Genomic DNA, 258 nt, shown 5'->3' on the forward strand with positions numbered 1-258 from the left:
GTGGGCGGGGCCCCCCAGCCCCCGGCTGCCTCGGAGTCAGCCTCCAGCACGGGCAGCTGCTGCCCTGCCCGGCGGATGGTGCTGCGGGCGGGTGGGATCACAGCATGCCCCTGGGTGTTGGGCTGTGCTGCAGCAGCTCTGCCTTCACTGGTGCTTGGTGCTCAGAGTGTTGGTCGAAACGGGGCACCCTGGCTGGGAACTTCAGTGGGACTTGGAGGGGCACACGGGGACCAAGTGTGGGGTTCGCACAGGTGTGTG

The sequence above is a fragment of the Acanthisitta chloris genome, unplaced genomic scaffold, assembly GCF_000695815.1.
Source record: "Acanthisitta chloris isolate BGI_N310 unplaced genomic scaffold, ASM69581v1 scaffold3026, whole genome shotgun sequence".
In the NCBI taxonomy this organism is placed as follows: Eukaryota; Metazoa; Chordata; class Aves; order Passeriformes; family Acanthisittidae; genus Acanthisitta; species Acanthisitta chloris.